This window comes from Leopardus geoffroyi, chromosome C1 (genome assembly GCF_018350155.1).
Source record: "Leopardus geoffroyi isolate Oge1 chromosome C1, O.geoffroyi_Oge1_pat1.0, whole genome shotgun sequence".
Taxonomy (NCBI): domain Eukaryota; kingdom Metazoa; phylum Chordata; class Mammalia; order Carnivora; family Felidae; genus Leopardus; species Leopardus geoffroyi.
Window position 1 is genome coordinate 64,428,959 of NC_059328.1, and position 25,082 is coordinate 64,454,040.

At 40.2% G+C, this 25,082-nt stretch overlaps 1 protein-coding gene and 1 pseudogene across 2 annotated transcripts in view; both read left to right on the top strand.

Moving 5' to 3' along the window:
* The window catches only part of ST6GALNAC5 (ST6 N-acetylgalactosaminide alpha-2,6-sialyltransferase 5), a 180,320-nt gene that overhangs the window by 62,659 nt on the left and 92,579 nt on the right, over window positions 1–25,082 (top strand). The gene's annotated exons all lie outside the window — the stretch shown is intronic.
* LOC123598096 lies at window positions 2,472–10,943 on the top strand (annotated as a pseudogene).

Below are 25,082 nucleotides of genomic sequence, written 5' to 3' on the forward strand. Positions count from 1 at the left end.
TGTTCCTCCTAGGGTGGAGACTTTAACATTATAATGAAGCAATGGTAACTGTTGGACACTTTTTGGCTCATCTGCATAGGCGTTGACTTGGTGCCAAGCTCAAGCTGGTTTAAACTGGGTTAGGCTGCCTAGTTCTTGGTTGGCCAGTAGGTAGTCTAGGGTTATTCTGGTGGGTTAAGACCATTCAGGCTAAGGAATGCAAGGCATTGATGTTCCTAGGCTACAACCTTATCAGTTGACCTGAGCCCAGGCTTCTGCAGAGGCAACTAGTGTATTTGTTAGTGGGGCCTGAAAAGAAGCAATGGATGATTAAGGAGAAACAGTTCACTGAAAAACAAGCTTTACATTTTCTGCTAGTTTTAACCTCATTAACCCTAGGGGGCATGGTTTCAGAAAGAACGAGGAATTGGTTCCTCTCTGACTTTCCAACCTAGCACATGGAACTTTTCTCTAGTGTAATAGATTATCTTCTGTAGAGATAAAAACATTCTTAATTTTTCAAAAGAAAATAAAAGGCAATAAAAACACCTCTAGTTGGATTGAAAATCTCCCACATATTTGTTTGCTCATTGTATTATTATTATTATTTGTGTAATTTGTTCTTTGACTATTTTCCAGGGGTCTTAGTATTTTTACATTCATTTGAAGCTTATTATATAATTAAGATTATTATGTTTTTGTGGTATGTATTATAAATAATGTCCCCATCTATCACTTTATTTTGTTGGTACACAGCTTTTAAAGCAAACATCTGATGTATTGTCTTTTGTTTGAAGCAACAGATCTTTCCTTAGATTAAAGAACCAAATTTGCAGTTTACTTGGTTGTTCATACTCTAAAATATAGTAAGGAAAAGATACATACCAAAAATAATGGCCTTTTTCTTCTTGTAAGGGAGCTTTTCCTCTTGGAGAAAGGTTCACGGCAAGTTTCATTGAAGGATGTTCTTTCTTTGAGACATTTTGTGCATGTGTTATTGGAATTTGAGGGGAAGAAATCCTTTCTATGGAGTAGTTCCCTTTGTGGGGTCAACTCCTAATTTGGAGAACATTATTATATGGTAATTAAGTAGTATTTATGAGGTTGCCCAACTGGAGTAAATCTAGGAGATTTATTTTCAGTTTTATAATCACTTAGCTTTTGAAATTGCATTAATTGTTGCACTCTTGAAAATGAATTATAGATACTAACGGTTTTTCTGAGGCCCATAGCAGAGGTTATATGGTGATGTAGTGGAAAGAACATTGGACCTTGTACCAGAAGATGTGGGGTATTTCATGCAAATGAGGACATGGACTAGATGATTCCAAGGTCCTTTTAGGAATATGCAATTCTAGGACTGTTAGAAAAGTCTTCCACCTTTTAATAGAGGTTATTTTTGTCTTTTTTCTTCTCTTCCTTTCTAGGTTTAGAGAAGTTCAAGAATTCAACTATACATGTTGAGCCTTAAATATCTGAGTTGGCTCTCAGCTGTATGAATTCCAAATCCAAATAAAAAATTGAAAATAAAGATGTACATTTAGAAGTTAATAGATAAATATTATTTAAACCCATGGAAATAGATAACATGAGAAATACACATAATCAGAATAATTCAGGATGAAAATCGAAAGATTCAATATAATGGTTCTATAGAAGAGGAACTGGCAAAGGAGACAGGGAACCATGTCCAAAAAGATGCCATTTGGTTGTCCCATTAGATGTAGAATTGGTAAGACCTGATTAGTGTCAAGAAATTAACACAGATAGGGGTGCCTGGGTGGCTAAGTTGGTTAAGCATATGACTCTTGATTTTCGCTCAGATCATGATCTCACAGTTGAAAGATTGAGTCCTGCATGGGGCTCCATGCTCAGGGCAGAGCCTGCTTAAGATTCTCTCTCTCCTTCTTTCTCTGCTCCTCTCTCTCTTTCTCTCTCTCTCTCAAATAAAAAAAAGAAAAAGAAAAAAGAAATTAACACATATTAAATCAAAATAACAAAGAAGTGTAGTCTAAAATGATACAATAATCAAGGTATTAGAAGGTCCATGTAGTTTATCTTATTGATATAATAATTATTGTTTAAATTCCTATGTAATTTAGGATTTTGAATAAAGAGGCCTCCTAACCAGTTGTAAAGGGAAGGAAGATCAGGAAGTCCATCATGAAAGAGGAAATAGTTAATCTGGCCTAAAAGGAATAATGAGAGATGCCAAAGGTGTAGATATTCTAGATAGCAGAAAGAAACTAAGACAAAGCAGGAAAAGGGCATAAATAAAGGATATGTTCAGAAAACAGCATAGGGCAGAGCAGGCTGTAGCCAGTCTTACAGAAGGGAATTCAAGGCTAAGGGGGACAGGTGGGCAGGGTCCTGTTAGGAAGAGCTTTAAATGCCATTTGAGGAACTTATTTATGACCAGTAAAGTAATTGGAAGTTACCGAATAAATTTGAAATAGAGAAATTTGTTCTAGATAATCATGTAAAATGGAAATTTAAAAGACATAGAAGTAGACAAATAATTTCTAACTTATTTATTAAGCATAATGAACTAACATTTGAACATATTTAGATTCAGAGAGCTTCCTTTGGTTAGAAGTAGAAAGTGTGAGTAGAAGAAAAGACACTAGACGAGACAGTATCCCCTTGTTCACAAGGTCATTCTCATACTCTATCATCAGTTCCTTGACATCTCCAAGAAACAGGAAATCCCTCGATTCAATCCAGTGTGTCTTCTTCCAGGAAGGAAAATAAACATCCTCTGACTGAACACCAAATAGCTTCTCCATTCTCGTTATTGATGGAAGGATTTTAAGACAGAATCTGAAATCTGAGTGGCATAGGAGAAACGGGCAGGCAGTTCCCAGGGTCCTAAGGCACCAGTGCTCCAACCTTCATTCAAGGAATACCTCTCAATCACCTTTTAAGTGCCAGATATTCAGAAAGTCAGCTGTATCCACTGTTGACAGCCATCAGATGGAACAGATTTAGATGCTTCTCAGGATCATCTGATTTTTTTTTCTCCTCTGATTTACCTGAACAGTATCACTTATCCACATAACTCATTCCTTTCAAATAAGGCCCATGCGCGCTAAGGCTGATTCTGACCAGAATGGAAGGTTAGCAGCCTATTTTGTCTCTCATCAGTTCCCCTTACTGTCTCTCAGTCTGTCTGAAATGTCAGGGTGCAAAGCAGGGATGGAATCAGAGAAATAGTTCAGCAATAGTGGGTTTCAGGCAAAAGATGAGGTCCTCCATGAGGTTCTCCATGACAGCAGAATTAGATGCAGACGGTGGGATGTAAAGCTCTTTTCACAGTGAGAATCAATAGCACTTTGTGACCCACTGAAGGCAGCAGATGAGAGGGAATAAGGATTCAAAATAGAATCAGAAGACACAATCCAAATCAGGATAGGAAGAGAAGCAGAGCTGGGGGTAGGGGGCATGTTGGTAGGGTGGAAAGGGGAACTATAAAAAGCTTGTTTTGGATATATTCTTTGGAGATGCCATGTTGAGATTTTAGATAATTGAATATCACCTACCTCTTCAGAGAATGGTTTGGGCTGGAGAATACAAGTCTGGGGATCAGCAACATAGGAGTCATTGATCACCAAAAGGTAAAGATAAGATCACAGCAGGAGGTAGTGCAGAACAGAGGCCCTAAAATGGCCTTGCAAGTGGTTTTTCATTTTTGCTTGTCATTTCTTTTCCGTTGTTTTTGATGTTTGCTAATACAAGCTTCTTAAAAACCAAAAGTTTTGCAAAATCAAACACTAAAAAATAATAGGACTTGTGTGGAAAATAAAGATGAGGAAGAGCACTCAAAACCCATAAGTTTATAACCAGAACCTTAATAAAAATAACAATAACCTCATTAAATTATCGGCACAGTTAAAAATCTGATTAAATTCACAATTGGAGAGCGGTTAGAACATTTAAGTGCTACTCTCTTAGCAAATTTAAATTATATACTATGGTGTTATTAAGTATAGTCACTATGTTTTACATTATTGTAAACATTATTGATCTTATAGATGAAAGTTTATACCTTTTTACCAACCTTTCTATTTCTCCCAACACTCCCCCTCTCTGGTGCGACCACTTTTCTACCTCCGTTTCTGAGTTAGACTTTTTTTTTTTTTTTTACAGATTCTATATACTTGTGATACCATGCAATATTTATCTGCCTCTGGTTTATTTGACTTAATAATGCCCTCCAGGGCCATGTTGTCGCAGAGAGCAGAATTTCCTTCTTCCTCATGGCTAAATCATGTTCCATTTCACATATATGCCATATCTTCTTTATCCATTCATCTGTTGGTGAACACTTAAATTGTTTCCATAACTTGGCTATTGTGAATAATGCTGCACTGAACATGAGAATACAGATATATCTCTTCGATATCCTGTTTTCATTTCATTTGGCAATATACTCAGAAGCAGAATTGCTGTATCACAGAGTAGTTCTATTTTTAATTTTTTTGAGGAACTTCCATAGTGATTTCCATAGCGGCTATTCCAGTTTACATTTTTGGCAACTCTCTCCTCCACATCTTCACCAACACTTACTATGTCTTGTCTTTTTGACGATAATCATTCTCGCAGGTGTGAGGTGATATCTTGTGGTTTTGATTTGCATTTCCCTGATGATTAGTGATGCGGAGCACCTTTTTATGTAGATGTTGGCCATCTGTATGCCTTTGGGAAAATGTTTATTCAGTTCCTCTGCTCATTTTTAAATTGGATTGTTTGGTTTTTTGTTATTGGACTGCATGAGTTCCTTATATGTTGGATGTTAACCCCTTCTCAGCTATATGATGTGTAAACATTTTCCACTCACAGTTTAAAACCATGTTAAATTCCCAATAATTTTTTTAAAAGGAAAATGATGGATAGTTTGATGGCAGATGCTGTAAGGAAGAGTCGAGGCTGCTGAGTTGTAGAAGAAAGAGCAAATGCACTAATTAAGGCAAACACCCACTAGGCATTTCTAAGACAGAGTGCAGGCAAACTTAAAGGAAGAACAAGGAATGAATGTGTTCACCTGGTGTGATAGGATGAAAAAAAACCAGTGTAAAACCACCATGAACCTGTACCTGATACTGATGTCAGTCCCCATTACTGGAGGAACATGTGAAAGAAACATGCTTTTTTCTCAGACCCTGTGTGACTAATAATATTTATGCATGCAATTCATTGCTCTCAGTAACACCCCTGAAGAGATCAAAACTGACTGCATTCCAATTTGAATGCCTTTAGAACTAAGGTGTTAAAAATACATTTGCCATAGGCTCCACCACTCCCTATTGTCTTATATCCCCTCATCTCCCATCCATTTCACACATTTATGTTTCCTGCCTTGTCTCTGCTGCGTTTTTACTTGCAGGTGCCCTTTTGTGGAGAAGAAAAGAACTTAGAGGCAAAGCTCCCATTTAAGGGCAGCCACCAACTAAAAACCGATCATCAGAGAGGTAGATGGAACATTGAGAGAAAATGTTAGAGCTGAAACCAGAGGAGGAGAGCATTTCAGAAAAGTAATCATGATTATAAGATGCTGTGGGGAGGTCTTACGAGATCCTTGGATCCTGAGTAGTACAGCTTTGGTAGTTCTAATAAGAGCAGCTTTTGTATGGTGTGGTGGGGGCAGAGTCAGACTGCCACACCAGGGAAAGGGGGCTGCAGAGAGAGAGAGAGGGAGGGAGGGAATGTGCTCCACTCTTTCACAAGGTTTGATAAGGAAGGAAAGGAGAGAGGAGCACTGTGTTTACAGAGAAACATGCTGAGAGAATTCTCTTTGTAGCACAAGGAACCTTTGTACATATTCTTTTTAGAGTGAGGAGACGTAGCTGCTGGCAAGGAAAAGGAAAATGTTTGAAGATGAGAGACCAAGAGCAAGACTCAATGGAGCAACTCTCCAGTCTTCCATTTCATGATTTGATTCACTAGACAAGTGTGGACTCATCTTTGTTTCATCTCGAGCTCCTTCTGACTGGAAGTGTGACTTCTGGCAATATATTTACAGATTCTCCCCTGCCCCCTCCATGCCCATCCCCTCCCCCAATAACTGGTCTATGTAGTTTCTTTGTTTTTAAATTTTTTTTAATGTTTATTTTTGAGAGAGAGAAAAAGAGAGAGAGAGAGAGAGAGAGAGAGAGAGAGAGCAAGTGGGGGAGGGGCAGAGAAAGAGAGAGACAGGATCTGAAGCAGGCTTTGCATTGACAGCAGTGAGCCCAATGCAGGGCTTTAACTCATGAACCTTGAGATCATGACCTGAGCCGTAGTGAGATGCTCAACTGACTGAGCCACCCAGGGGCCCCTCCCTGTAGTTCCTCTGTAAAGATAACCTGTGCTGTAGTAGTGTCTACCAGAAGCCATCTGCTGACAATGGAAGAGTGAGGAGCCAATGCAGGTCACATCTGCTGTGACACAGCCCTGAAGGTGCTTAGCAGATGAGCAGACCCCCTTTATTGCTGAAATATCGCCTGTCTCATTATGTTTAACATTTCAAACATTATTAATTTTTAATTATTTACATTTAATTATCTGCTTTACTTAAGCATCCAAATTCCACAGCTAATGTTCTCAATGAAATATTTACTAAACAATCAACCTCTTGGATTCCACAGAGCTGAATGTTTTCAATTTGCAATAAACCTTTCCTTTGCACACTAGTGTTCTGGAGGTGACTGCACTCTGGGCTCTTATGGCTTCAGCTGCAGCATCCGTTCTGTCTCAGGGACACTCTGTCAACTCTAATGGGATAGATTGCCCTGCTGCACATTAGTGTTAGCAGGTTGAGCACGACTGGGACACTCACACCATCTCCCTTCTCATTTCTCTTCTGTTAGGGCTGGAAACACATTAACAAGGAGCCAGTTCTGGTGATAGAAAAGTGAAACAAACTTATTTGCGGTCAAAAGGCAGAGGCATGATGAAAACTAATCATTGCTCCCACAAGAGGTGGTCACTCACACAACTGATTAGCCAGGCAGCCTTTCCATGGCAAAATCAGGACCCACAGTGAATGGGAATGCCATTTTCAGAACCAAGGCCAAGGGAAACAGGCTTATCCACCTTGTCATCCCTGCCACCAGTACTCCAGAACTCCATCATCCTTTGTGCAGAAGGAGGGGGCTCATGGCCAACAAAACATGCACTGGCTTCAATTTGTTTGAAGGATTGAAGACAGAGGGAATTATGCTAATCTATGTATGTTCACTAGTGAGGGCTCCCTTGTTACCACTTACAAGATCACAACGGGGGTTGATTATGTGATGTATACAGCATAGTGGTTAAGAGTGAGGGAAACAGGGAGTCTGGGTGGCTCAGTTGGTTGATCATCCAACTCTTGATTTCGGCTCAGGTCATGATCTCATGGGTTTGTGGGATTGAGCCCCACATCATGCTCTGAGCTGACAGTGTGGAGCCTGCTTGAGAGTCTCTCTTCCTCTCTCTCTCTCTGCCCCCCCCCGCCTCATGTTCACATGTGTGTGCATGCGCGCACATTCTCTCTTTCTCTCAAAATAAATAAATAAACATGAAAAATAGAAGTGAGGGATATGAGTTAGACATTCATCCCACAGGTATTTACTGATCACCTGCTCTGTGCCAGGCGCTGTGCTAGGCACCAAAGAGATCAGCAAACAAGACAGATGTGGTTGCTAACTTCATGGATCTTCTATTACAATGAATTTAAGACTCCAGGATTTGAGTCAGGACTACCACCTACTAACTGAATAACTGGATAAGTTAATTAACCTCTCCAGGCCTTAATTTTCTACCTATAAAATGAGAATAATCAAAGGACCTCCTCATAGGGTAGTTGTGATAAGTATTTAATTATTTACATGCAAATGCATGTAAAACTCAGAAATATTAAGACCAACACCTACGGCTGGTTTCACTGGGTTGTTGTAGCTTAGTTACGCATGTATAGTTTCACTAAAGACCTGTATTTGAGACATTTAACAAAATTAGCATTTTAATTATGAGTATTAAATTAAAATTATCATTACTGGGCACAGGTCTCGCTTAAGTAGCAGTTGGAGACAAGATACAGAGGATGTGGCTGCAGTGACCAGATGTTAGGGAGGCTGGATTTCTGAATTTGGGTAATGGGTCAGACACATTAGTATAATACCTGGCATGAAATAAGTGCTCAATAAATGCTAGTTGTTGTTAGTGTTATTATGATTATTAGGCCCTGAAGCCTTCATAAGTAAATAAAACTGACTTAATGGAGCACAAGTGTGGTGTTTATACGTACCAAGTAACTAATAAATGTGAGCTCACACGTACGCACGTGCGCACATGCACCCACACACACTTCAGTCTGCATCTTTATGGCAGGCTATTCCAAGCGTGTATGAAATGGAAAGAACCTTAGAAATAATATAATCTGGCTCCCTCAGGATGATGGAACTTGGGATTTGGAGAAGTAAAGTAGCTTGCCAAGTCACATAGTGAGTAGTAAAGTAGGAATTAAAATCTGCTCTTTTGCCCCAGCTGGGAAAGGTCTACTGTACCCACACTGCCCCTCTTCTCGCCGCTTCATTTCCTACCCACTGATGAGGAGGGACACCTACACCACAGGGGCAGACTGCAAACATCTTGCCCTTCACGCCAAACATGGTTACAAGCTTTGGAGGGGAGCAATTTTGCCTTTCCTGGCTCCTCCTCTTTCTGCCTCCTGTTTGGTTCATAATGAAGATAAAACCCAAACACAAAAGGTGTAGGACTGACAAACATAGCCAGTCTCACTGGGTGGCTGTGGCTCAGTTGTGCTTGTTATAGATTCACTAAAAACTTTTGTTTGGAGCCTCACAAAATTAGCATTTAAATTGTGGGTATTAAATAAAAACTGCCATTATTGAACTCAGCTCTAGTTAAGTAGCAACTGGAGACAAGATATGGAAGATGTGGTTCTAGTGACCAAATGTCAGCACTGACAACTCTGTGGGCCAGACATTCTGTTAATCATACAAGGCCTCTTAAATCCTGCTTTTTAGTCATTTTTAAATAACCAGTGTTGCGCTCAGCTGTTGGCACAGAACATGTGACATGCACACTCAGGAACATTAGTAGACAGCTTCTTGTAAAACGGACTTGGGAAACAAGAGTGCAGTGTGAACATGGGGAAGCAAAAGAAAGCAAGAAAGTATGCGACCGTGAAGCGAATGCTTAGTCTCCAAGATCAGAGGCTTAAAGAGAAGGATAGATTGAAACCTAAAAAGAAAGAAAAGAAAGATCCCAGTGCACTCAAGGAAAGAGAAGTCCCCCAACATCCTTCCTGCTTATTCTTCCAGTATAACACACATCTGGGCCCACCTTACCACATCCTTGTTTATACCAATGTTATCAACTTTTCCATTAAGACCAAATTTGACTGGGGCGCCTGGGTGGCTCAGTCGGTTGAGCATCTGACTTCGGCTCAGGTCATGATCTCGCGGTTCATGAGTTTGAGCCCCGCATCGGGCTCTGTGTTGACAGCTCAGAGCCTGGAGCCGGCTTGAGATTCTGTGTCCCCCTCTCTTTCTGCCCCAGAGCTTGTGCTCTGTCTCTGTCTTTCAAAAATGAATAAAAAAAAAAAATATATATATATATGTATATGTATATGTATATTAGTAGTATATTAGTAGTATAAAATATATATATATATATATATATATATAAACCAAACTCGACTTAATACAATCAATGATGGACTGTCTGTATGCCAAGTGTGTCCCTTGTATAACTGACTGTAATGGCTGAAACTGAGAAGTTGGGGCAAAAGTATCAAGTGGCTCTAAGGATTGCCAAGGATCCAAGATTTGAACGATTACCATGCACACACAAAGGAACCTATGCAAATGACTTCTTAGTACAGAGAGTAACTCAGCACAAGTATTACATTGTGGCCACAGTTGACCAGGACCTTAAAGGAAGGATCTGGAAGATCCCTGGAGTGCCCATCATGTACATTTCTAACCACAGGTACAACATTGAGCGGATGCCAGATGATTATGGAGCCCCTCGGTTCTAATTCTAACACTCTAAGGAGAGTTCCTCTGCCTTCCTTTACCAACTTTTTCTGTTGCAGTTCATGTAGCAATACGTTATAACATGAATTATTCTCCTTCTTACCCATTTGCTCTGTTATGAGCTGAGTATGGTTAAATACACTCACTTTTGATGTTGTTTTGAAATTGATATTTTGTATCATTTTGAATTTTGTCACATCTTTTTATAAATCAGATGATTGCACACATAAAAAAATTAAAAAATAATAAAATGGACTTGGATTTATCTTTAGATCACTTAATTTCCATGCTGAGGAGTTCACCTTACTGTCACCATAATAGGCACTGTCATCATTGATTTTTCCAGTGACGTAGTGCACAGACTTCTGCTTGAACCCCCACAAATTGAATTCAGAGAACTGGTTGCTGTAGTTGATCAAACAGTGGCTCCCAAAAAGATATGTCCACTTCCTAATCCCTGGAACCTGTAAATGTGACCTTATTTGGAAAAGAGGGTCATCGTAGATGTAATTAAGGATCTTGAGATCATTCTGGGTTACATGGGTGAGCCCAAAAATCCAATTTCAAAGTGTCCTTACACATGAAGACAGAGGCAAGGATTGGAGTGATGCACCGGCAGGCCAGGACTTCCCGGAGCCACCGGAAGCTGGAAGAAGCAAGATATGATCCTCTCCCTAGAGTCTTTGGGAGGTAGTGTGTCCCTGCTGACAACTTGATTTCTGGCTTCTAGACTCCAGATCTTTGAGAATTTCTCTTGTTTTAAGCCACCAAGTGTGTGGTGATTTATTATGGCAGCTCCAGGAAAGTAATACACACTTGCCAACTACAAGTCCGGGGCTTCCTAAATGAGAGGTGTTGGATGGGGCAAGGGAACTCAGAGTCAGTTCTGAAGAGCACTAGGGAAGTGGGTGGAGAGATGGGCGGGCCTCTGAGGTAGGAGGGGCCTCTGAGATTCTGGAGAAAGTGTTTACATATCCTCTGCACTGTGCTTCCATTTTATTTTTATTTTTTTTTTTTCATTAAATTTTTTTTTTTCAACGTTTATTTATTTTTGGGACAGAGAGAGACAGAGCATGAATGGGGGAGGGGCAGAGAGAGAGGGAGACACAGAATCGGAAACAGGCTCCAGGCTCTGAGCCATTAGCCCAGAGCCCGACGCGGGGCTCGAACTCACGGACTGCGAGATCGTGACCTGGCTGAAGTCGGACGCTTAACCGACTGCGCCACCCAGGCACCCTTGTACTTCCATTTTAAAGGGACTGCTCATTTGCTTGTTTTCTCACCCATGCTTCCAGTCTTCCCTTCCTCCTATGTATGTGGTGAAGGGATGCCCCAAATTTGCCTTTTTCTTCTAACATGTAGTATAAGAACAATTTGGACCTCAGAGTCAACCATGTTAGCAAACAATATTTCTTAAATTGTTTTTTTAACTATTTCTATTGTTAACTCAGCATTCATTTTCCCTTTACCATTCATTCTCACCCATTTGTCATATGACAGGCCAATGATCTCTTAAGACTGGTAAATTCACTTACGGTGGATCAATCAGTCAAGCTGCACCCAGAAGACCACTCTTCAAAATTACTGGAACATTTGGTATTTCCAATATCAGAGTTTGCTGGCATCTGGAGAAATGCCTACTAATGTTCACACATTTGTGCATTCCTTCATTTGGTCTGTGAAGATGTTTGTTAGGCTTTGTGTGTGCCAGGCACTGTGTTGGGCACAGAATGCTCAGGTTCACAGAGCAGGCATAGTGCTGCCCTTCTGGAGCTGTGGGCACAGTAGCACATCTCAATCTTGACAGAGCAGATTTGGTGTTCTCTGAGATTAATTTGAGATCTAACTTCACTGGTTTTCTCTGGAACCCTTCCCTCTCCCCGCCTGCATCAAAGCAACCTGGACTCCCAAAAGAAAGTTCTAATATCAATGAGGGTGTCCACAGAGCTTCTGGGAACGTCCCCTCCCCACTCACCCTCCACTTCCACAGGCATCTGGAGTACCTCTCCCCACCCCAAGTCAAGAAAGAGCCTGATTCAAAATCCACCAACAGCTGATTTGCACTGGATTTGTCACCCATGTGTAGCAATCTGAAGAGTTAGCCCTCTAAAAGGGTCATTTGAGCTATCATAACATAAAGAACAACTCTGATTTTTGCCCTAAAGTGATAACAACATTCAGAGTGGGAATTGTACTTACGGAGAGCTTGACTAGCCAGTTCTGCTTGTTTCTCACAAATAGTCTCTGCCTCTTCCCTCTAGCCACAACTTAGGTTTATTGAGATATTGCTCTGACCTGCACTGCTCTAAGCATATTTAGACGTTGTTAACTCATTTGCTCCGCCTAACAACCTGAGATTGGTGCTATCATTCCCATTTTACAAATGAAGAAACTGAGGTAAAGAGAGGTTAAGTTACTTCCCAGTTTTCAAAGTGGCAGAAAGGGTTTGGTAGTTTGGCTCCAGAGTCCACAGTTTTAAGCACTGTACCAGGCTGCCCTCACAGGGTCAAAGTATCAGGCATTGGTAACCTATGTGTGGCTGATGGTTGGTTAGCGAATCAGCAGTTGAACAACAAGAACCCAGGTTCTTTGACTACAGATACTCCTCTCTCCGCCCTGGGTCATATAAAAGAATAATTGTAGAAGAAAGGGAGATTGAAAAATAAAGTGCAAGGCAATGCAGTAAAGCCTCATTTTTCACTGATTTGAAAGACTTATTGATCAGACAACACCCTCTCCAAAGTAGCCTTCCATACCCCCACAGGGTGAGACCCAGCTGTGCTGACTTCTGCCTCGGAGCTTGCAGTCCTGAAGCATTGCCAGATGCAGTGCAGGAACCCTCAATACAGCAGCTCTTTAAAACAGTTTGGGGAGGAAGCGAGCTACCTCGTTCCGTCTATGAACAATCAGAGACACAAGTAACAGGAGAGTTTAACTAGAACCTTTTTGTTCCTCAAAGTCTCAGTATAAAAGTCATGCTTTTAGTTCATTACTGTGACAAGACATGACACAGTTAATTCACTGAGATGACTTCTAAACTGTGAGGTGTGTTAGTAACCAAAATTTGGTTAGGACACATGTGAAATCATGTGGGATTTCTTTGGAGTACACAATGCCTGGATACTGCATTCTTTAACCGAAGCAGGGTGTGGTTTGCGCATACAGGGTGGAGAGTTGTGGGTGCTCAGCAGGTAATTTATTTTGTGGTCATGGGCTGATGAGCACAAGGGTCCAAGGGCAGGCAGATCAAAAGAGAGGAGGACTGTGTGCCCAGGTGCTGTTTCTCTTACCCTAAGGCTGCCCGAGGCAATAGTTTTCATCCGGTAGGACACAGAAATGCTTCCCCTGATATACAGTGCCAGGAATCTAGAGGAAAACATGTCCTGGTTCTGTCTAGAACACTGGTAACAATTCCTGTGGAACGGCTTTCATTTTTTAAAAGACAGAACTAGATGACTATTGTGTCATTTCCACAGCCAACAGTTTATAGGTCAAGATGATCTGGAGCTAAGAAATGTAATATTCATTATGACACAGCATGACAAAGAGAGTTTTGTTTGGTAAAGAATTTTCCTTTAATCAGAGGCCCAGGAAGGATGAATATAAAAAGGTCTTTAGCATTCCAAGACAAATTAGATGGCCCCCTCTCTGTCTCCCTTTCTTATCTTCCTAATTATTTATTCTGCACCCCTTACCCACCCACCGACAAGAATGTAAACCACATGAAGGCAGGGATTTTTGTGTTTGCTCCTTGTGGTATCCTCTGTGCCTTGCACAAAGCCTGGCACATGGTCCCTCTTCAATACGCAAACAAATGAAGAGTGAGTGAATTGTGATCTGAAGAACAACCCTCCCAAAAGAATTCATTTGTTAAAATAAGCTAGCGCATTGCCTATAAAGCAGCTTCCTTCATTAAGGACAGGCCTGTAGATTAACTTGCGATGGAGTCTGTGATTCCAGCATCCAGCCTAATGACGTGGCTCTTCCACGGACAGTGCTCTCTGCTTCCCTCCACCAGTTGTTCTTCCCTGGCATTTGTTCTGGATCTGTAGTTATAGCTTTTCCTCCCGAGAATCCACCTGAGGAGAGGTTGTGTTTTTCTTACATTCGAAGTTTAGCAAATTGAGTAAAACCCACTTAGGCAAACACCTGACCATCTTTTGAATTATAAGAGACCTGGAAGCTGAAGACCGAGGTTGCTAATTTGAGGGATGCCTGGCAGCTTGGGCCCAGCTTTGGGCTCAGCGTGGCTTTCCCGGGCAGTCAGAACTGTCTCTGGATTCTGTCCTGGCTCAGCAGAAGTGCAGGGCAATGCCAGAGCAGCAGGGTGAAATGGATCCATGGCGGGCCATCCGCGGCGGGCACCTGGAAAACCCTCCTTACCGTGTCCTGGCCCATCTGGCATTCTAAGATCCTAGGATTGCTCAAAACCTAATAAAAGGTGTCCAGAGGGCCCAGGGTTAACACGGCGTTGTTCCTCAGGTACACGATTATGGTTTCCAATAAGATGATTTGTGAAGCCTGAGGTGATTTTGTGGGAGAAAAAAAGGAAGATTAAAAAGGCTGTGTCAAAATAGTGTTTTGATTAGACCAGAAGCATAATTCTAGAAAATGGAAAGTAGTAGAAATGTAGCAGAAAATGAGCCTGGGGCCTACCCTCCCGGGATGAACCGAGGTCATAAATCATCCCCTCTGTCCCCAATTTTTCAAGTGTGATGTTTTTTTCTACATTTTGTAGACTTAAATATTCTACATTGTGGAAAAAATAGCTAATGCACAATCCTTTACGTTTAAGCTCATATTATTATATTTGCCATCTTTTTAATTTGGGGAAGATATTTCATCTACCCTGTTTTGGAATATATATGATCTTGTGCTTTACTTTCTTATGAAGGAGGGGAGAGTAAATCAATAAGCTCCTTGGTTTAGGGGGAACTAATTACTAAATTTCCCTCCAGTTCTGCAGGCTGTGACAACAGGCTGTTTCCTTCCTGACAACTGAACTTTGCATCCCAACCTCCATTAGTCTTAATAGAAGCCATGCATTCTCTCCCCCTCGCTGTGATATAAGAATAATTTTTCCTCCGAGTGGAATAATGGTTGTGAAGTCATTTAGGTATTCACAGAAAAAAAATAGCCTTTTGCTGTTGTTTTTTATTGATTCCCAGAATGAGGCTAAGAGTAACCCTGCTCCATTTTACCGTAAATACTATTAATCGAGAGAGGAGTTCTAGTGTAGAGAGACGATTGATTTGAATTTAAATGAGTTAATATTCAGAATTTCCATCAAGACTCAGATAAAACAACAAAATCATCCAGTGACTGTGGCTAAATTGTAGAGCTTCTGTTTAGACTGCCTGAACAAAAGCTTGTATTTTCAGTGCACCAGATATGAAAAAAGACCGTAAACAGTCCGCTCCCCAATCCTGCTGTACATGAGATCCCAAAAGTACATGCTTCATCTCCACCATTACTGATTTATTCATTCCTGACCTCATTCCCAAGGCAGCTCACCCATTTCTTCCACCTGTCCAGAACCAATGTCTTCTTTTAAATGAGAATTTTTCACTCCAGAAAAATAGGTTGACTTTTGAATTTGACAAAGTAGAGGTTGGAGTTATGGTGCTGTTTTAAGAGAAGTGGGGAGCCCAGATTCCCAATCTACATAATAATTCAACAGAATTTAAAGCTGTCTTTAGCACTTTGCATTAGAAGCAAGTAATTACCTCCAACTGGAATGAAATGAGGGTCAAGAATGGTTTCAAGCAATCAAGTGGAAGTGTTACTTGCTTTATTGAACATGCTAATACAAAGCTGTATTCAGAAGAGTTAAAGGAGAAAAATTCCTCCAACCCAAATTGCCTTGTGAGCTTTTTTGCAAGAGCGGGCCAGAATGTTGTGTAGCTGATAAAAAGTCTTGGTTGTTTAGTGTTAACACTTTAAATGACTTCACCTAGGAATTTTAGTGATTCTGGACGTATACTTTTGTATCTAATTTTAATGATGCGTTCTCTGTACCTAAGGATAAGTGCACATCCATTCTCTGTGCATGTAACTTAACTATGTATCTCAAATGGGTGTGCCTATTTCAAATGGTTAGCTTGGCATCCTACCAGATTATAAAATTAATTTAAGTAGATATGAATTATACAATTTTAGTAGGTGGAAATATTCGCTGAGTCAGTTCTTCTTGTGAAATACTAGGCTTATAAACATACTTCTCCAAACTCAAACACATTTTTTATTTACTCAGGCATCCATGATTCTAATCTGCATGGGCAGCAATTCAAATTCATAACAAGAATTTATTTATTAGCAACAATTTAACTTAGAGAGTAAAAATGCAATCAGATCCAGAATTCATGAATTTGCTTTTTCTTTTTTTCTTTTTTTTTTTTTTCATTAGACACTAACCAAAGTCTAGGATGAGTACTTTATACACCTAGGTTGATCATAATATAAATAATTCTGGCTTAAGAATTATGTCTTGTAGCTTTTTAAAAAATGTTCTCTATCATATAACAGGAAATAAGTGGATGTTAAACTTGGTTAAATGATTCAAAAAGACAATGTAAGTGAGACAAACTATTTAACACATCATGAAGTGGGCAGTCTCTATTTTCAAGGGTCCAGAGAACTGCGAAATGGGGTGGAAGCAGGAAGCTTTCATAGGATGAAGAATAAGGAACAGGAAGAAGGAAATTTAAGTGGATTAGGAAAAAGAAAGTACACATAGAGCCCAGAGTTGGCTTGGTGTTTGGGATTGGCTGACTGGATAAACCATGTTCCTGGTCAAGTGCAGCAGCTACAGGGACATGAAAGTTTTCCAGGTCTGTTTGCTGGCATGACATCACCAGGCAGGAGCAGCTCCATCCTGGGCCTAGAAGTTCATTTGGACAGCTCTTTAAATAAGTACATTGATTTTATTTTTTTATTTTTTATTTTATTTATTTTTTTGGTTTACTTTATTTTATTTTTTTAATAAAAAAATTTTAAATATTTATTAATTTTTGAGGGGGGGCAGAGAGAGAGAGAAGGAGCTGTCAGCATATAGCTCAACGTGGGGATCGAACTCACAGACCACGAGATCATGACCTGAGCCGAAGGCGGAAGCTTAATCGTCTGAGCCACCCAGGCGCCCCTAAATAAGTAACTTTAAGTGATAGATTGTTAAAATTTAAATTAGATCATGGTTATTAAAAAGTTACAAAATTATTGAAGGTTTATAGTTCAAAGCCATCTGAAGTATTTAATTCACCTTAAAAGTTTTATCTTTTATCTTAAAAAGTTTTTTCTAGTACACATTAAAACAAACAAACAAAAGGGAACAGTTAGGTAAAACTAGGACTTTGGAAAAAGTGTTCAAAGCAGAGGAGAAAATTTGGACATGTGTATAAATTCCCCTCAAATCCCTCTCTATTGCAAAAGTTTTATCTTTCATCTTAGAAGTTTTTTCTAGTACACATTAAAACAAACAAAAAAAAAGGGAACAGCTAGGTAAAACTAGGACTTTGGAAAAAGTGTTCAAAGCAGAGGAGAAAATTTGTGTGTGTGTATAAATTCCCCTCAAATCCCTCTCTATTGCACTGACACATTCATATTGTGAAGCAAGATAATTGGAGAGGATCTCTGGAACAATGCAAAATTGTTAATTCTGCAGAAGTCTCCTGTAACCCTTGCTTGGCCCCCTTTTCATCCCCTGATGAGATGGACTTGATAGATCAGAGGAAAATTTGGGAAAGGGTAACAAACCCTAAGAGTACATTGTTTACACATTAAGGGTTTATCTGCACTCACTCAAAGTCCAAAATGAACCGGATGTCCCTTTCCATCTTGTAACCAGCAAGGTTAAGTGCATCAAAGAAAGAGAGAGCTGAAAGTTGTTCCAAGTGTTTGTAACAGCCAGGTTGAGAAGTACTTGGTGATACTTTCTCCCACATTTCACTGACCGCACTCAGCCACCGCACTCAGCCACATCATCCCGACCTAATGCGGTGGAGGTGGGGCAATGTGAGGCCAGCAAGAGGACATTAGGTGGGACTTACAGTCTCTGCCACAGGACATTTGCTGACTCCCTTATGCTCATCCTACCTTGGCAGCCAGCTCCCTGTTTTCTCTCCTCTGAACCAACAAACCTCCAAAGAAAGAAAATTTCAGGGTGCCTGGATCGCTCAGTCGGGTTAAACATCCATCTCTTGATTTTGACTCAGATCATGATCTCATAGTTCATGAGTTTGAGCCCCAAGTTGGTCTCTATGCTCTTAGCGGATTCTCTCTGGGATTGGGATCTCTCTCTCTACCTCTCTCTCTGCCCCTCCCTGACTCATACTCTCAGTCTTTCTCAAAATAAATAAATAAACTTGGAAGGAAAGAAGGAAGGAAGGGAGGAAGGAAAGAAGGAAACTTTCCAATGAGAGAGAAAGAGAGATTGAATGAGAACACTGGCTCTCGTACCATGCCCAAGAGCATAAAATTCCAGAGTGGTGCCGTATTTCAGTGTTACACACTCCAGGTCATCCTGCACATCATTTCTTAAAGACTAAAAAGAGAAGAAGATAGAGCAATCAAAATGAGGATATATGTTTACACTATTGAAATAACAACATAAATAAGAATGTAGCTCTCACTCTGCTTCCCTTCCTCTGGGTAATTACTCCCACTGTAGTGAGTATGATAAAGTGTACCTCTGACTCCCTTATTCCAGAAACACATTAAGAACCTTAAGCTTCCTCAATCTTAAGCCACCTGGTTATCGACCTTATCTTCATTTCTTAAAGGGTACCTACTATTGAGCCATTTCTTATTCTCCTGAATATTCGGTGACGTCGTGGTCATCAGCATGAGTGACACTTTCTGGACTCGTCCAACCAACATTTTGAATGTCTTCCAAGTGCCAGCCTTGTGCCAGCTTGTTTCTGAGGCTGCACTCCTCTCCAGGACTCATGGTCTAGCAGCTTCTGTCTGACTCCAGACAGATACGCTATGGGAAACATAACCACTGTTTCTTGTAACCCACACCCTGAGGTGTGCTGCAGGGTCTGTGCTGAGCCATAAAATGGAAAGGTTCTCTGAGGTAAGCAAAGGTTTCCAATGCTTACTTACTGCTCCCAAATAGTCACATCCAGGATGGGATGGCCCATACATTAAAGACAAAATATTTGCTATTCTTATAGAAGTTAAGAATTGGGATTAGTTTTTCCCAAAGCAAACTTCAGCGCTCTCCAGTGTCTCTCAGACTTTATTTGGTGATTAGGGGGCAGGGGGGAGAACAATGTTCTGAACATTGACTGTTTGTGCCTATCTGGGGCTCACTTTTACCATCAGAGATGCTCCTTGCCGGCCATAATGCTGGCCCATAGTGGGTGGGCCTGGAGTGGGGGCAGTAGCTTGAGGAGGTACGCTCCCTAGACTCAGCTCTTCCATTAATTAGCTCTGCGACCTTGGAGGAGTCCTTTGGCCCCTGTGAGCTCCAGTTCCCTCATGTGTAAAATCAAATGCTTAGACTAGACATGGCTCTCCCAGCTGTGACACCCTGTTGTTCTAGCCTTCTGTATTTCTGCTTCTGTAATTGAGGTCAGCAGCCCTATGTCATATGGGGTCTGCAGGGAGAATGTATTGGAGCAGTGTCACCAGGATGATCACCTCAAAAGGCATTCGCCCCACAGTGACTTGCCAAGAGAAAAACCATTGGACACATCACCTCTAGAACTCTTTGGCATTTTTTTTTCCCCTGCAACTTCCAGGTGTTCACTATGGTCACAAACTGAGAAAGGAAATAAATAATCCTTCTCCAGCCAGTAAAGCCAACAGGTAGAAAGGTTGGGTTTCTTTATACCCATGAATATGTCACTAAGATAGCCATGGCAAAGGATGCTTAGCCCATGGCTGACGGAGAGTCAATGGGTTTATAGAGAGAAAGTTATCAAAAGCAAAGAGTTGCCTGTCACTGGGAGTCCAAATCAGCCCAAGCAGACTTAACCATGCAATATTGTGAACTTATAGACCTAGAGTGTCAGAGGATGAGTCTCCCCCCGACATTTACACACATTTTGCAGACAAGAGAACTGAAGCCCAGAGAGGATGACCAGCTCAACGTGATGAACAATAGGCAGAACTGAGATGAAACCTGTTATCTTCTGACTCCTGACTCAGAGGTCCATAGTCTTATACTATCCTGCACTAGAGAATTCATAGACATACTCATGGAAACCTGAATATGTTATCAAGAATAGTAGTGTGATGATAATGCCGATAATGGTCATTGTACATACCACATATTTATACTTTATGCATATCACATGTGTTACATATACACTCATACACACATACCCCATTTATTGAGTAGCCAACGTTAGCCAGGCACTTTGCTAGTCATTTGATATACCTGCTTGTGTATTTTACGATGACTCTATAAGATATAATCCCTTTATTATTATTCCCATTTTATAGGTGAGAAAATTGAGGCTTAGAGAGATGACATGACTCATTCATTTGATGACAAGTAGCCACTCATTTCATTGAACCAATTGTTTTAAGTTCTTACTGTGTACAGGCATTAAACTAGTCACTGTGGTGGAATTTAGAAATAAATTAGGAAAGAGCTCTGCCTTCAAAGAGATGACAGAGATGTCTGACATAAACCATACACTTATATAACAGTGATATAAAGGAGAAATAAGACTGATGTCAGAAGAAAGATCTGACTACATTCCAGGGGAATTCAGAGCAAGGGATGTATTTTTTTTCATATTGAACGGATCAAGGGAGGAAAGACAAGAGTCAGGAGGTAGCTGAACTGAGCTTCAAAAGAAGGATAAGTAGCGGGCACTAAAACTGGGGTAGAAAGCCTGATCTCTGACCAGTACATGGCTACAACAAAGGGACAGTGAGTATAAAACCTTTAGTAAATAAGGACCCAATATGACTAATCTCATGAACCACTTGCTATAAAGAAATCTGGCTTTCTGATTTTGTTATACTGAAAGAAATGGGAAAACCATTAGAAAACTTGTGAAGTTGGTGTCCAAACTAAAAGCAAAGTGGAACCGACCCCAACACAATGAGCATCTCTTCACAGGAGAAGAAACTAGAGCATTTTCCTGTGCAGTCCACAGGATTTATAGTTGTAATAGGTCGTTGATTCTGAACCCAGAAATCTGGACACAGTGGGTCAAATCAACCTCCTAGAAAGAGAGGATCCACAGAAGAAAAAAGCCTGATGCAACACAATTAACCTACATCACCACTTTACAGAAGAGCGGTGGTTTGTCCCCCATGGAAGTAAGAACAAAAAGAGAAGATTGGGCTGAAACCAGTGTCATGCTGGTAAATGTTTAAACACTAGTTCTTTTTTTTTTTAATGTGCATATATACATGCTTAAGTTCATTACATATTTTATTAACATAAAAGCAGCACACAATTTACCAGTAAAGATAAAATATCCAATACTCTTTGTTGTAAATTCTCTATAGCCGATTCGTTCTCACAGAATGCTTTCATGGATTTTTGCAAAATTCGTGTGTCTGTAGCCAACATCTGCTTGCAGTTAGTCGAGTGAGTGTAGTTCCACCATGAATGGGGTTGATATTTTTGGTTATTTAATGGGTTAAATGAAAATGAAACAAAAATACCTGTGTTGGAACTTTACTCACTCCTCAATAACACAAGAGATTTCTTGGCTGTATCAAACAGTAATTGTCAAATAATACTAGAAGACTAGTTTTTCACTTTTGTGCTATGCATGATATGAGGGCTACAGACAAAACACATTTTTATCTACAAGAGTAACATTTTCTCCATCACTTTGGTAACAATCCACAGAACAATAAACTAAGTTCTGACTTGTAATATTTGCTTATTTCTGTGATACAAATGGCTGGTTTCCAGCTACCAATGAGATATCACTGAGTGCAGAGTAAGGAAGACAGGCATAAGAGCAGACCTTCTATGATATATACTCTACATAAAAGAACTTTGTCAGATAAGTGGTTTGCAAGTTTTTCCTCCCAGTCTGTAACTTGTCTTTTCATTCCCTTAAAAGAGTCTTTCACAGCACAAAAATTTTTAATTTTGATGAAACCCAGTTTATTAATATTTTCTTTCATGGATCATGTCTTTAGTATCGTGTCTAAGAATCCTCACATAAGTTTAGGTTCTGAAGATTTTTCTCCTATGTTTTCTTATAAAAGTTATAAAGCTTTCCATTTTTTATTTAAATCCATGATCCATTTTGAATTCATTTTTTTTTTAATTTTTTTTTTCAACGTTTATTTATTTTTGGGACAGAGAGAGACAGAGCATGAACGGGGGAGGGTCAGAGAGAGAGGGAGACAGAATCGGAAACAGGCTCCAGGCTCTGAGCCATCAGCCCAGAGCCTGATGCGGGGCTCGAACTCACAGACCGCGAGATCGTGACCTGGCTGAAGTCGGATGCTTAACCGACTGCGCCACCCAGGCGCCCCTTGAATTCATTTTTATGTGGTGTGAGGCTTTAAGTCCAGGTTCATTTTGTTGCCTATGGATGTCCAACTGTACCAGCACCATTTGCTTAAAAGATGATCTTTTCTCCATTGAAATTCCTTTATTTTCATATAACTTATCTTCTTGAAAGTTTGTTAGTAATGGTTGTGGTTTGACATCCAGCTCACAAAGTCCCTGAGAATTTGATCATGGGTTCTGGAAGCCAGTATGGGCTGGCCCCTGCACACTGTTGATTTAAACCATGTTGCACGGTTTTGATTTGGGGGAAAACAAGCAGTCATGGAGATGATTAGAGATGGTGAGCACGCACAAATACTGCAGTATAGAACATAAAACATTATAAAAGCGTTAGGGCCCAGAGGTGGCATTAGTACCATCTTGTAGAAAATTAAAACTCAAGTTTGAAACTCACACTCATTAGCTATGGGGAGAAGGAGTAAGAATTGAATGTAATTCCTACTATTCATTTGAAATTGCTTAATTAATAGATTTCCTTCATACTGATTGCATGGCCAGGCAGCTTGGTAAAGCAGTCATGGCTTCTGTGGTCAAACGAAGCTGGGTTTCAGTCTTGGCTTTGACATTTCCCAGCCTTGAAGAAACACCTCACTGAGGTTTAGTCTCCCGTAGTGTTAAAATGGAGAGAAGAATCAAAAGCTGTGTCTATCAACTTATTGAATACTTGATGAACTCCAGGCTATGTAGAAAGGATGAAGGATATGGCAGTGAGGAAAGTCATCATGTTTTTTGCCCTCATAGAACTCAAAGTCCAGTGGGAAGGTAGACAATGGAAAATAAGCACACTAGTAAATAAAATGGTATTACAGTTGTGGTAAGTGTCATAAAGAAAAAAAAAAAAAAGCAGATGCTATGATTCAAACAGTCAAACAAAAACCCCAACACAGTTCCAGTAACAGAGGTTGCTAAGTGGTAGCTATTTTTTTTTTATTACAGATTTGGGTAAGTTTCAGAGTGGCACGGGCAGAGGTTTGGAGACCTCATTTGAAGGCGTACCAGTCATTTTTGCTGAGTATTGTAATGCCCACTTTGCTTATAAAGCTGAATTGGATGTACGTAAAGGCCCACTCCTGTTCTAAGAAACAGTGACCAACAAATGTGTCAAGCAGGGATTTGTTACATAAAGACATAGATAAATTCAATCAATATGGTAGTCATTAGGTCTGATGTTATATATATTTATATTTTTAGTAACATTTTTCTAGCATAGTCCCTAGTCACTGTGCCCTTTTGAAAATGGACTAAATTATGAAAAAGTACTTAGGGAGCTAGAATCTGGAAACCTGGGACAATGAGGTGACTGCTGCAGTGTTTACTGATTTTATTTTCAACTATTATACATGTCGGATTTTGTTCAGAAGTACTTTATTGTTAATCAATGTTTTTTTGTAATGAAGTCCATAAATCCACAGTAAGTAAACATTCAAACTTGTTGATGTCCTTCTGCTTTCCTGCTTGAGTTTATGTGTTTTCATCAGAATCGAAGTCTTTTTTTCTTTTTCTTTTTCTTTTTTTTTTTTTTTTTACTGGTTTTCCACAAAGGCTGCCCTGACTTACTGAACAACCAGCCACTGTTGGCTGCCTGGAAGGAGAAGATGAGGGCAGGACCTGTGGAGAGGCCTGAGTGCTTCTGCTTCTTGGCTGGCCCTTTTATCCTTTAGAACAAAAGGATTCATCTTTCCTCTCTACCAGTAGGTCTATTTTTTTTTTCCAGTGGGAAGATGGAAGACTAAGAGGGATATGGTCAGTTTTTTTTGTTTGTTTCCCTTCTTTCACTTTTTCTGATTGACAAATTAGGACTGTCTTATTGTAGAAAACTTGGAAAATAGCAGAAACTACAAAGGATAAAATAAAAATTATCGGTGGTTCTATTGTTAGCAGAATTCTTCCCCCCAGACCTTGAAATACTGGGCATGATAATTCCAAAACTTCAGAGTTCAGCTCTATTAAAGTCATTGCTTCTGTGTCTACCACAGTTTGAGACCAATGGTAGAAGCCATGTACCTATCCAAGGAACAGGTACGACTTAAACATGGATGATGTGGTGTTGCAGGAATTATTCCAAGTACTTGGCAGATTCATTTCTTACAACAACCCTGTAAGAGTCCTCCTATTACCCCCATTTTTCTAGAGTCACAGAGGCAGTCAGACACATAACCTAAATTCTGACTCAAGAAAACCAGTTCCAAGTCCACAGGCTAACTGACTTTCTTGGACTGCAGAAAGCTGACCTCCTCCACTCTCCCCGACACATCCCCTTCTTTGTTTCTTTGTCTCCATCCAGGCCTAATATTGACTTTCTTCCTATTGTGCCTTGTTACATGATACGCTCTATCACTCCTGTGAATGAAGAATCTGTTTTGTCTCTTTATCCTCTTGGAACTTTCCTTTCACTCACTTCTACTGAAGTCCAAGTGTATTTCCATGGTGTAAACTATAACTCCCAACTGTCTCCCCAGTTCTGAACATCTAGGCAGTTTTACACAAAGTCATCTGCAACCCTGAGCATACATTTGGGGAGGTGGGGGGGTAGGTGCTTAAGTGTACCTGTTAATGGTATTTCTGAGGTCATGGAGGCCAGCAAC